Here is a 12,430-nt window from a genome sequence, read left to right as displayed (position 1 = left end):
TAATATTTTCTCAGGAGCATATTGTTTAATTTTCACATATTTGTTAATTTTCCATTGTTTTTTTTTTCCAGGTTCATAATTTATTGTACAAATTGAATTATCACATGATGAATTGGCATTAGCTTCTCCAGGCATGGAAACTTAACAGAAGAGATTAAGAACTATAGACAGTTTAAAATCCATTTATGTTGCTTTCACAACTGGAGTCTTTTTGGACCTTAACTTGAAATATAAGATAATCAAAGCAATGCTTCTGTATGTGGCCAGTACACAATTCATTCTACCTGTGAGAGTATAAGAGTTGAAATATTTTTTAATACCACTGAACTGTTATTGTGCATCACTTTCTCACCTGCCATTATTTCAATCTCCCAAAGCTGTAAATTCTGCCAATTTTCCATGGTTCTTTATGTTATGCATTTCTAGTTTTATAACATTGTCTTTGGAAAACATACTTAATATAATTTCAGTCTTCTTAAATTTGTTAAGACTTGTTCTGTGGCCTATTACACGCACACATATATATACAAACACATGCATACATATTTTTAGAGATAGGGTCTCACTATGTTGCCCAGGCTGGCCTTGAACTTCTGGGCTGGGCTCAAATGATCCTCCCACCTCAGCCTTCCAAAGTGCTGGGATTACAGGCATGAGCTATTGTGCCTGGCCTGTGGCCTATTATATACTCTATCCAGAAGAATGTATCATGTGCATTGAGAAGAATGTGTATTCTGTTGCTGTTGGGTTGAACGTTCCATATGTCTGTTAGGTTTATTTGGTCTAAAGTAGGTCAAGTTCAATGTATCCTTATTGATTTTCTCTCTAGATGATCTGTCCAATGTTGAAAGTGAAATATTGAAGTTTCCTCCTATTATTGCACTGCAGTTTTTGTCTCCCTTTGAATGTCTTAATTATTGCTGTACATATATTTTAAGTGCTATAATGTTGGGTGCATATAAATTTACAATTGCTACATCCTCTCAATATATTTACTCATTTATTACTATATAATGACATTTTTCATCTCTTTTTATAGTTTTTTTCCCCTAAAGTCTTTTTTTTTTTTTTTTTTTTTTGAGACAGTCTCACTCTGTCACCCAGGCTAGAGTGCAGTGGCATGATCTCAACTAACTGCAACCTCTGCCTCCTGGTTTCAAGCAATTCTCTCCTGCCTTAGCCTCCCAAGTAGCTGAGATTATAGGTGCCCACCACCATGCCTGGATAATTTTTTTGTATTTTTAGTGGAGATGGGATTTCACCATGTTGGCCAGTCTGGTCTCTAACTCCTGACTTCAGGTGATCCACCCACCTCAGCCTCCAAATATATTGGGATTACAGGCATAAGCCACTCCACCTGGCCCTTAAAGTCTATTTTGTCTCAAATAATTGTAGCTACCCCTATTCTCTTTTTGTTAGACTATCATTTTCCATTTCTTCACATTATGTCTGAGTTTCCTTTAAGGTGAAGTGAGTCTCTTGGAGGTAGCGTATATTTGGGTCTTGTTTTTAATCCATTCTACTATTCTTTTTTATTGGAAAATTTAATTGATTTATGTTTAAAGTAATTATTAATAAGGACTTACTAGTGCCATTATGTTAAATATTTTTTATTGTTTTGTAAATCCTTTTTTCCTTTTTTTTTCCTCTCTTTTTGTAATTTGATGGCTGGCTGTAGTAATATGCTTTGGATATTTTCTTTTTATGTTTTGTGTATCTATTATAGACTTTTGTGGTTACCATGAAGCTTACATAGAACATCTTATACTGGCCAGGCGTGGTGGCTCACACCTGTAATCCCAGAACTTTGGGAGGCTGAGGTGGGTGGATCACCTGAGGTCAGAAGTTTGAGACCAACCAGGCCAACAGGTTGGCCCTGTCTCTACCAAAACCCTGTCTCCACCAAAAATATAAAAATTAACTAGGCTTGGTGGTGCACACCTGTAGTCCCAGCTACTTGGGAGGCTGAGGCAGGATAATCACTTGAACCCGGAAGACTGAGGTTGCAGTGAGCCAAGATTGCACCACTACACTCCAGCCTGGGCGACAGAGTGAGACTCCACCTCAAAAAAAAAAAAAAAAAAAAGAAAGAAAAAGCAAACAAAAAATATCATCTTATAACAGGCTATTTTAAGTTGATAAAAAATGTTATAGGTATGAGCTGAGAGGCGTGAAAAATAATAACAATAATAACAATTTTGATTACATATACAGATTCTACAATTTTACTCCCCTTCCTCTCATGTTTTATGTTTCTGATGGCAAACTTTACATCTTTTTATAATTTGTATCCCTTAACAAATTCTTGTAGCTTTAATTGTTTTAATAGCTTCATGTTTCAATATGTATACTAGATATCATTGATTTATGCACTCCAATTACTCTATTAGAGTGTTTTGAATTTGACAATGTATTTACTTTTACCAGTGGGTCTCATGCTTCCATATGTTTTCACATTAATAATTAGGATCTTCTTCCTTCAGCCTTAAGAACCCCCTTTAACATTTCTTGTAAGGCAGGTCTAGTAGTGATAAACTCTCTCAGCTTTTGATTGAGAAAGTCTTTATCACCTCTTGGTTTTTAAAAGACAAGATTGCTGGTTATAGTATTCTTGGTTGACAGTTTTTTTTCTTTAAGCTTTTAAAATATATCATCCCATTCCCTTCTGGCCTGCAATGTTTCTGCTAAGAAATTCACTGGTAGTCTTATAGTTGTTTCCTTACATGTAATGATTCACTTTTCCTTTGCTGTTTTCAGCGCTCTCTTTTTGTCTTTAACTTTGGATAATTTCATTATGCTACGTTTTGGTGTGAGTGTCCTTAGATTTATCTTATTTGGTGTCCTTTGAGATTTCAGATTCTGGCTTTCTATTTCCTTTTCCAGGCTTGTGATGTTTTCTGCCATTATTTCTTTGAATATGTTTTTCATCCCTTTCTCTCCTCTCCTTCTGGCATATCAGTGATGCATAAGTTGTTCAGCTTGATGGTTTCACATAAGTCCCTTAAGCTTTCTTCACTGTTTTTCACTCGTTTTCCCTCTTTTTCCTTTCTTTCCCTCAGATTGGATGATTTTCAGTGACCTGTCTTTGAGTTCACTGATCCTTTCTTCTTATTGATGTAGTCTACTGTTGAGCTCCTTCTACTGCAATTTTCAATGTATTCATAATATTCCTCCAGATTTATGATTTCTGTTTGGTACTCTTCTCTACTTTCTATTTGTGGAAGTTCTTAATTTGTTCTTGTATTGCTTTGTTGACTTTGGTGAGCATCTTTATGGCCATTATTTTTAGTTCTCTGTCAAGTAAATAACATTACTTTACTCAGGTTGGTTTCTGGAGATTTTATTTAGTTCTTTTGTTTGGACCATATTCCCGTTTTAAAATATTTCTTGACTTTTCATGTTGGTTGCTGTGCATTAGCTAATACCACTATGTCTCCCAGTCTTGTCAGACTGGCTCCATATAGGAGAAGGGCATTGCCAATCCATCCAGCCAAAGATTTTAAGGTGCTTCTTAAATCTTTGTGTTTGTCCAGGCTGCTGTCTTTGTTTTTGGTGCCCACCTGGAGCTTAGGATATGCCATATCCTTTCAGTACTTTAAGTTCAGAAAGGTAGGAGCCAGACTCTCTAGATGTAGCTAAAATGGTTGGGGTATTGGCTCTATGTTTCAGTTACTTATATCTTTACAGTGAAGCTGAGCATGGATGTTAATCTCCCACTCTGTCTGCACTAAGCCAGGTAGTGGATGTGTGGCAAAATTCAATTTCATGTTCAGGCTGCACCCTCTGATCCTAAGGAGATAGCTGCTGGATGTGAACCCATCGTATGTCCACCTCTTTGTTTTTTGTTGTCCAGGGTCACTAAGGAATGCAAAGCTTCATTAACTCTCAGAGATAGTTTGTTAAGAAGATAGTCTTTTGGGTGGGAGTATAGAAGTTGTGGCACCCAGTGCATGGCCAAACTTCTTCCAGGAAGAATGGCAGGCCTGGGGTGAGCCAGAGAAAAGGCTCAGGAACTGCCAAGCTCTGGCTGCAGCTGCCAGTGGGCTATTGTTTGTTTGCCTCATTGGCTCCCCAGTGCAAGTTTATTAGAATACAGGCTGTCAAGTAGCTACTGGGAGTGTGTGCGATACACCCCTTATGGAGAGAAAATGGGAGCTGCATATTCCTGCCCCTTTTTTGCACTGCTCTAAGAGGGTGTCATTTGTAAATATGTTTGCATACCTGTTAAGACCACATCTTTGTTCTGTCATCTAAGGAGACTCATGTATGCCTAGTGCTTTCTCCTCCCAGAGCTAAGAAGTTTAGGATTGAGTTCTTTGGGAGGGTGCTGTAAAAGTTGTGACACTAGGCCAGGTGCAGTGGCTCACGCCTGTAATCCCAGCACTTTGGGAGACTGAAACGGGTGGATCACGAGGTCAGGAGTTCGAGACCGGCCTGGCCAACATGGTGAAACCCCGTCTCTACTAAAAATACCAAAAAAAAAAAAACAAACCCCCCCCCCCCCCAAAAAAAAAAGTTGTGACACTAGATGAGTGGCACAGACCTCTTCCAGGGAGAAACAGGGAGTTGCATTTTATTTTTTGACATGGAGTCTTGATGTGTTGCCTGGGCTGGTCTCAAACTCCTATGCTCAAATGATCTTCTCATTTAAGCCTTAGCTGGGACTACATGCACATGACACCACACCTGGAAGGAGCTGCATTTTAAAATTAAAATTGTAGATTCAGGGGATACACGTGCAGTTTGTTACCTGGATATATTGCATGATGCTGAGGTTTAGGCTTCAATTGATCCCATCACCCAAATAGTAAATATAGAACCCAACACATAGTTTTTCAACCCTCCTTCCCCTCTTTTGGAGTCTCCAGTGTCTATTGGTCCCATCTTTATATCCATATGTGCCCAGTGGTTTGTTCCCACTTATAAGAGAGAACATAAGGCTGGGTTTGGTGGCTCAAGCCTGTAATCCCAGCACTTTGGGAGGCTGAGGTAGGCAGATCACAAGGTCAATAGATTGAGACCATCCTGGCCAACATGGTGAAACACCGTCTCTACTAAAAATACAAAAATTAGCTGGGTGTGGTGGCACTTGCCTATAATCCCAGCTACTTGGGAGGCTGAGGCAGAAGAATCACTTAAACCTGCAAGGCGGAGGTTGCAGTGAGCCAAGATCATGCCACTGCACTCCAGCCTGGTGACAGAGTGAGACTCCATCTCAAAACAAAACAACAAAAAAGAGAGCATACAATGTTTGGTTTCCTATTTTTGTATTAATTCACTCAGGATAATGACCTCTAACTGCATCCATGTTGCTGCAAAGGACATAATTTCATTCTTTTTTATGGCTGCATAGGGTTCCATGGTATATAAGTACCATATTTTCTTTATCCAATCCACCACTGATGGGCACCTAGGTTGATTCCATATCTCTGCTATTGTGAATAGTGCTGCGATAAACATACAAGTGCATGTGTCTTTTTGGTAGAATAATTTATTTCATTTGGATATGTATTATTTTATTTTGCATTACTGTAAAGGAATACCTGAGCCTGGGTAACTTATAAAGAAAATAGGTTTATTTTGGCTCATAGTTCTACAGACTACAAGAAGAATGGAGCCATAATCTGCTCTGGTGAGGGCCTCAGGAAGCTTAAAATCATGGCAAAAGGTGAAGGGGAAAAAGGTACATCACATGGTGAGAGAGGAAGCAAGAGAGAGAGCCAAAGAAATGCTAGGCTTTTTTCAACCACCAGCTCTCATATGAACCAATAGAGCAAGAATTCACCCACAACCATGAGGAAGACACGTAGACATTCATATGAGAGATCTGCCATCATGACCAAAACACCTCCCACCAGCCCTTACCTCCAACATTGGGTGGTGGGGGAGTGGTGGTCATATTTCAGTACAAAATTTGGAAGGGACAAATATCCAAATGATATCATGTATATACCCAGTAATGAGATTGCTGGGTAGAATGGTAATTCTATTTTTATTTCTTTGAGAAATCTCAAAACGGCTTTCCACAGGAGCTAAACCAATTTACCATCCCACTAACAGTGTATAAGCATTCCCTTTTCTCTGCAACTTTGCCAACATATTTTACTTTTTGACTTTTTATTAATAGCCAATCTGCCCTGTATGAAATAGTATCTTATTGTGGTTTTGATTTACATTTCTCTGGTGTTAGTGATGTTGAGCATTTTTTAAAATACATTTGTTGGCTACATGTATGCCTTCCTTTAAGAAATGCCTGTTCATGTCTTTTGCCTACTTTTTAATGGGGTTATTTGTTTTTGCTTGTTGACTTGTTTCTGTTTCTTATAGGTTCTGGGTTTCAGTCCTTTGTCAGTCACAAAGTTTTCAAACATTTTCTTCCCATTCAGTAGGGTATTTGTTTACTCTGTTGAGAGTTTCTCTTGCTTTTCAGAAGCTCTGTAGTTTAATTCAGTCTCAATTGTCAGTTTTCACTTGTGTTACATTTGCTTTTGAGGACTTAGTAATACATTCTTTGCCTAGGTCAATATCTAGAAGAGTATTTCCTAAGTTTTATTCTAGGACTGTCTTAGTTTGAGGTCTTACACTTAAGTCTTTAATCCATCTTGAGTTAATTTTTGCATATGGTGAGAAGTAGGAATCAAGTTTCATTCTTCTGCGTATGATTAGTTATGTTTCCAAGCACCATTTATTAAACAGGATGTCCTTTCCCCACTGCTTGTTTTTGTCAGCTTTGTCAAACATCATTTGGTTGTAGGTGTGTGGCCTTATTTCTGCATTCTCTACTCATTCCATTGGTCCATGCATCTATTTTTGTACCAGTCCCATGATGTTTTGCTTACTGTAGCCTTGTAGTATAGTTTGAAGTCTGGTAATGTGATGCCTCCAGCTTTCTTCTTTTTGCTGAGGACTGCTTTGGTTATTTGGGTTTTGAATTCATATGAGTTTTAGAATGGTCTTTTTTTCTGATTCTGTGAGAAAAGACTTGGTAGTTTGATAGGATTTGCATTGACTCTCTAGATTGCTTTGGTCAGTATGGACATTTTAATGATATTGATTCTTCCAATTCATGAGCATGGAATATTTTTCCATTTGTATCATCTCTGATTTCATTCAGCAGTATTTGGTAGTTCTCCTTTTAGAGATTTTTCATCTTATCGGTTAGATATATTTGTAGATATTTTTGTGGCCGTTTTAAATGGGGTTGCATTTTTATGTGGTTTTCAATTTGAATGTCATTGTTGTATAGAAATGCTACTAATTTTTGTACACTGATTTTATATCCTTAAACTTGGCTAAAGTCATTTTTCAGGTATATAAGTCCTTTGGAGAAACCTTTAAGGTTTTCTAGGTATAGAATTATATCATCAGTGAAGAGAGAAAATTTGACTCCCTCTTTGAATGTGTTTTATATCTTTCTCTTGCCTGGTTTCTCTGGCTAGGACTTCCAGCACTATGTTGAAAAGGAGTGGTGAGATATTCTTGTATTGTTCCACTTCTCGAGGAGAATGATTCCAGCTTTTGTCCATCCGGTATGATGTAGGCTTTGCCTTTTTCAGAGATGGCTCTTATCGTTTTGAGGTATGTTCCTTTGATGCCTGGCTTGTTGAGAGTTTTTTGTTTTTTGTTTTTTTTAAATGAAAGAATATTGGATTTTATTGAATGCTTCTTCTATATCTATTGAGATAATTTAGTTTTTGTTTTGAATTCTCTTTGTGGTGAATCATATTTACTGATCTGCATATGTTGCACCATCTTTTCATCTCAGGAATAAATCCTACTTGATTATGGCAGGTTATCTCTTTGATGTGCTGCTCAATTCAGTTTGCAAGTATTTTCTGAGGATTTTTGCATTTTTGATTTGGTTCTCAGCTTGAATGTTATTGTTGTATAGAAATGGTATTAACATTTGTATGTTTATTTTGTATCCTGTAACCTAATTAAGTTGTTTGTCAAGTCTAGGAGGCTTAGAGGAATATTTAAGGTTTTCTAGGTATAGATACGTATCATCAGTGAAGAGAGATTATTTGTCTTCATCTCTTCCTATTTGGATGCCTTTTCTTTCTTTCTGCTTCCCTTTCTTCTTGATTTTTCATCAGGGATATTGTTCTATCATTTTCTTTTCGTGTGTGTCTTTGTCAGATTTTGGTATCAGAATGATATTGGTTTCACAGAATGAGTTAGGAAGGAATCCCTCCTCAAATTTTTAAAACAGTTTCGGTAGGATTAGTACCTGCTCTTCTTTGTATGTGGTAGAATTCAGCTGTGAAAGCATCTGGTCTGGAGATTTTTTTTTTTTTTTTGGATGGTAGGTTTTTTATTACTGATTCAATTTTATAAGTAACTGTTGGTCTGTTCAGGAATTCTATTTCCTCCTGCTTCAATCATGAGAGGTTTTGTCTTTCTAGGAATTTTGGCATTTCCCTTAGATTTTCTAGTTTGTGTGCATAGAAATATTCACAGTAGTCTCTGAGGATTTTCTGTATTTCTGCAGGATTAGTTGTAATGTCACCTTTGTCATTTCTGATTATGCTTACTTGCATCTTCTCTCTTATTTTATTTTATTTTTGAGACGGAGTCTCACTCTGTTGCCCAGGCTGGATTGCAGTGGCGTAATCTTGGCTCACTGCAACCTCCGCCTCCTGGGTTCAAGCCATTCTCCTGCCTCAGCCTCTGGAGTAGCTAGGATTACAGGCCCATGCCACCACACCCAGCTAATTTTTGTATTTTTAGTAGAGACAGGGTTTGCCATGTTGGTCAGGCTGGTCTCGAACTCCTGACCTCAAGTGATTCACCAGCCTCGGCCTCCCAAAGTGCTGGGATTAAGGGGTGAGCCACCGTGCCTGGCCCCACCTAGTTAGATTTTCATAAAAGAGAGAGAAAGTCTGGATTACACACCTGTAATCCCAACACTTTGGGAGGCAGAGGCAGGTGGATCACCTGAGGTCAGGAGTTCAAGACCAGCCTGGCCAACATGGCGAAACCCGTATCTCCTAAAAAATACAAAAATTAGCTGGGTGTGGTGGCAGCCGCCTGTAATCCCAGCTACTCGGGAGGCTGAGGCAGGGAGAATTGCTTGAACCCTGTAGGCGGAGGTTGCAGTGAGCCGAGATAGCGCCACTGTACTCCAAACTGGGCGACAGTGCGAGACTCCGCACCAAAAACAAACAAACAAACAAACAAAACAACAACAAAATTCTAGCTACGGCAGAGATGGTGGGGACCGAGCGAGTGCCTCAGTCTCCTTTTCCTCTCCTCGCCTGGCCTCGTGGTCTTCTCCCAGCAGCCAGACAGGAACTATATAATCCCGGAAGTTCCGGGGCTTTGCTGTGTGGGATAAACAGCAAGGGCGAGGCTGCTGCTCTGAGAACAACAGCCACAGCATTAGGAGCAGGAGCGGCAGCGGCAGCAGCAGCAGCGGCCTCCCCGACCCGGGTCCCCGCAGTCACCGCCTCATCCACTGGGGCGGACGGAGGGGGCGGTGGCAGCGACGGCAGCCACGGCAGCGATGGCTGGGCAGCCATGGCAGCGGTGGCACAGCTGGACTAAACAGGTCACCTGCAGGTATTTTATGCATGGGGTTTGTAAGGACGAATGTAACTGTGGATACTCGCATGACCTCTCTGACAGTCCGTATGGTGTAGTGTGCAAGTATTTTCAGTAAGGGTAATGTGTTTATGGTGACCGCTGCAGATATGAACATAGCAAGCCATTGAAACAGGAAGAAGCAACTGCTACAGAGCTAACTACAAAGTAATCCCTTGCTGCTTCCTCAAGTCTCTCATCCATAGGCGAAATGAATACAAGCGAAGATGAGTGAAGAAATTCAAACTTTGCAACTGTAGGAGCAGGTTCAGAGGACTGGGTGAATGCTATTGAGTTTGTTCCTGGGCAACCCTACTGTGGTCTTATGGGGCCTTCCTGCACTGAAGCACCCCTGCAGGGCCCAGTGACCAAGGAAGAATCAGAGGAAAAGCAAATTGCCTTGGAAACAAAGAAGCAGCTGTGCCCCCATGCTGCGGTGGGAGAGTGCTGATATGGGGATAACTGTGTGTATCTCCACGGAGATTCATGTGACATGTGTGGGCCACAGGTCCTGCATCCAATGGATGCTACGCAGAGATCACAGCATGTAAAATCGTGCGTTGAGGCACATGAGAAAGACATAGAGCTCTCATTTGCTGTGCAGCACAGCAAAGACATGGTGTGCGGGATCTGCATGGAGGTGGTCTATGAGAAAGCCAACCCCAGCGAGTCCTGCTTTGTGGTCCTCTCCATCTGCAACCACACCTACTGTCTCAAGTGCATTTGCACATGGAGGAGGGCTAAGCAATTGAGAGCAAGATCATAAAGTCCTGCCCAGAATACCAGATAACATCTAACTTTGTCATTCCAAGTGAGTACTGGGTGGAGGAGAAAGAAGAGAAGCAGAAACTCTTCAGAAATACAAAGAGACAATGAGCAACAAGGCATGCAGGTATTTTGATGAAGGATATGGGAGCTGCCCATTTGGAGGGAACTGTTTTTACGGGCCTGGGTAAAGAGGAGAGAGGAGCCACAGAGACACAAAGTGGGAACATTAAGCAGATATGGGGCTCAACAAAGGAATCACTTCTGGGAACTAACTGAGAAAAGAGAGAACAGCAACCCCTTTGACAATGAAGAAGAAGTTGTCATCTTTGAGCTGGGTGAGATGTTGCTTATGCTTTTGGCTTTCAGGTGGGGACGACGAACTGACAGACTGAAGATCGGTGGGAGTTGTTTCATGATGAGCTGGAAGATTTCTTATGACTTGGATCTATAGCAACCCTGGCATGTGAACTGGTCTGCTAACCCCAGATAGCAGCTGTCCTCTGTGGTGGTGTGGCAGTGCCTGTGTTCTCTCCCAGGTAAGCCTGTCAACTCCAGGTGCTGTCATAAGAATTTTTACCCAGGACCTGTCTGTCTCCTCAACCCCTCAACTTTCCCTGAGGAGCGTGTTGTTTTCCCTGTTGAAAAATGTTACAAAAATAGTCTTAAAGTTAGTTTTTTGTAACACGAATTTAACTGTCAGACAGTTAGTGTAGATGTGTTGCATCATCTGTTTTTCAACCAGATTGTGTTTACAGACTTTTCATACACTCATTTTGAGGACCCCAGGTTCAAAAGTAAAAGCAGTGGCCCTGCTTTGGGGTCCAAGAATAGGAGGGATGGGTAAAGGGACCTAAGCTGGCCAATAGCCCTTTGCTCCAGACATGGGACATAGATTCTTGAGGTTTCTGGTAAAATCTGCACTTCTATGTTTTTATATCCGTTCCCTACCCTATAATCCCTATCACGTGCACTTGTTCTGTGGTTTTGGTCTCTTGTTTAATTGCACACAAGTAATATTACTGGGTAACCAGAACCAGGTGGAAATGTGTTGAGATTTCTATTGTTTTGCATGATAGGAAAATTGAGAAAGAATACATATAAAAGATATAGAGGCATAATATCAATGGAAAGTTGGAAGTTGACTCCGAAGGGCTGACATGGTGTGTGTGAGTGTGGGTGTGTGATAAGCTTCTCATCCCTGCATAGATACAGTATTCTTAGCCTTAGCAGAAAAACTTGGTTTAGTGGTTTACGCCTTGTGTGGCAGATAGATCTTAAAGGACAAAGCAGTATATTGGTAGTTGTCAATAAAGCAGTGCTAGCTCTGTCTATATATAGATAAATGGGGTTAACCATAGAGGTTAAAACTACCTGTTTATCCTATATATTAACAAAAACTGGGTCTTGGATACACAGTTGTATTTAATGTTTTACAATCTAGCCTTTCCAGTACAGGCACTCTCTGAAAAACCTTCATCCTCATTTGGGGCATTTTGTTGTCGGGTTTTTGTGTTTGATTTTGTGGGTATTTGCCTCATTCCACCCCTGAGCTTTCAGGTAGACAGATATGATTCAAAACTCTGTTCTAAGGTGTTTATTGTAGTGGGTAATGGGTTTCCAATAATAAGTCATACTTTTCCACTGAAGGGGAGGGCTCGGGAATCCATAAGACCAGCTAAAGTTAAGTTGTGGGAATAATTTGTTGATTGGAAATTTTACTTTTGTGTTTTGTCGCTCTGTTTCCTGAAAATGATTCGGGATGCTCCTGGTTTGTCCATCTACTGCTTTGATTCCTTGAATCCCACCTGTTCTTTCACTTTACGAAAAACAAATAATCGTTGCAGAGGTCTTTGTATTTTGGAGCTGCCCTTTTGTAAGAAGTGCTTTTCCCAAATGAAACAATTAAAAAGAAGTCTAGCTAGCAGCCTATTAATCTTTTCTATCCTTTCAAAGAAAAAAATTTTTATTTTGTTGATTGTATTTGTTTATTTTGCTCTCCATTTTATTTAGTTCTGCTCTGATTTTAGTTATTTCTTTTCTTCTGCTAGCTTTGAGTTTAGTGCTTTTCTGAGTTTGTAGT

General features: G+C 40.1%; 1 pseudogene; it reads left to right on the top strand.

Moving 5' to 3' along the window:
• The first annotated feature begins 4,549 nt into the window (after positions 1 to 4,549).
• Positions 4,550 to 10,801, top strand: LOC119625763 (E3 ubiquitin-protein ligase makorin-1-like; annotated as a pseudogene).
• The last annotated feature ends 1,629 nt before the right edge of the window (positions 10,802 to 12,430 follow it).

The sequence above is a fragment of the Chlorocebus sabaeus genome, unplaced genomic scaffold, assembly GCF_047675955.1.
Source record: "Chlorocebus sabaeus isolate Y175 unplaced genomic scaffold, mChlSab1.0.hap1 unalloc_scaffold_1591, whole genome shotgun sequence".
NCBI classification, from domain to species: Eukaryota; Metazoa; Chordata; class Mammalia; order Primates; family Cercopithecidae; genus Chlorocebus; species Chlorocebus sabaeus.
This window is presented reverse-complemented; position numbering and strand designations above follow the sequence as displayed.